Below are 1499 nucleotides of genomic sequence, written 5' to 3'. Positions count from 1 at the left end.
ACCTGGTTTGGGTATTAAAGTAATATTGGTTTCATAGGAGGAGATAGAGAGCTTTCCTCCATTTCTATCTTTTTTGAATACTTTAAGTAGTAATGGTGATAGATCTTCTTTGAAAGTCTGATAATATTCTACTCTGAATCAATAAGGGCCTGGCATCTTTAGTTGTGAGGCTTTGTATTTTTGTTTTGAATTCCTTATTTATTATGAATCTCTTTAAGCTCTTGATCTCTTCTTTTAAAAACTAATTATCTTGTTTCAACAGCTGTTGTTCTCTTCTTGTATTTTTTAAAAAACTATTTTTTAGTCATTTTTAGTTTTTTCCTTAAGAGCTCTCTGTTCAAATCTCAGGCCTAATTTATAATTCGATTATTTGTATTCTTAAATCTTTGGTTTTTGAGTTCTTTTTATATTCTGAATGTTGATGCTTTGTCCAATTTATACCTTACAATGATTATATCTCTCACTCTGGGGAATCACTATTCACGTGATTATTTTTTCTTTTTTGAAAAACATTAGATTAATGAAATCCCCTTTGTCAGTTGCGGGTCTTAATATGTGAATGAAGGCAATCTGATTCAGAAAGTCCTTTCCTACACCTATAGTTTGTAGGATAATACCTAAACTCTTTCTAGCAATTTCAGTGTTGCAGATTTGACATTGATCCATTTGTGCAGGGTGATAGACATAGGTACAATTCTGTAGTTCTACATGCAGGCATCCACTTTTCCCAGCACTATTTGTTGAAGATGCTCTCTTACCTCCTGTATGTATTTGTTAAAACTTTGTAACTAGCAAGTGACTATAATAATATACATTCCTGTTTGGGTCTTCTGTTTGTGTTTTCTATTGATTTATATGTGTGTTTTATTCCAGTAGCATGTTGGTTTTATTAGTCTAACTCTGTAATATTGTTTGAAATGTGGTGTGATAATCTGTCCAACATTGATCTTTTAATTGGTTACTTTTCCACTGCGACCAAGGCAACTTAAAGAAGGAAGGTTTATTTGAATCACAGTTATAGAGGATCAGGAGTCCATAATTCCTGGGAGTCATGGCTGCAGATATAGCCAGAGCAGGAAGCCAAACAATCACATCTTCAACCAGGCAGAGGAAGCAGAGAGAGAGGAAATCTGGAAACTGGCAAGGCTTAACAACTTTCAAAGTCTACTCCCAGGGACGTGATGAGCTTCTTTTGGCAAGGTCACACCTCTGAAAACCTTCCAATTCAGTGTCATCAAATGGGCAGAAAATGTCCAAATACTTGGAACCTATGAGGACACTTATCCAACCCACAACACTGAGGATTGCTTTGGTTATGAAAGATTTTGACTGATTCCATATGAATTTTAGGACGTCCCTTTCTATATCAGTGAAGAATACCATGAGAATTTTATTGACATTGCACTGAAACTCTAAGTTGCTTTTGTTAAGATGGTCATTCTGTAGAAAGAGAGATTATTTCTGATCTTTCACACTGTATTTTGACTGGAGTGGTAATC

Source organism: Nannospalax galili, unplaced genomic scaffold (genome assembly GCF_000622305.1).
Source record: "Nannospalax galili isolate Female #2095 unplaced genomic scaffold, S.galili_v1.0 scaffold5584, whole genome shotgun sequence".
NCBI lineage: Eukaryota > Metazoa > Chordata > Mammalia > Rodentia > Spalacidae > Nannospalax > Nannospalax galili.
Note: the sequence above shows the minus strand (reverse complement) of the source record.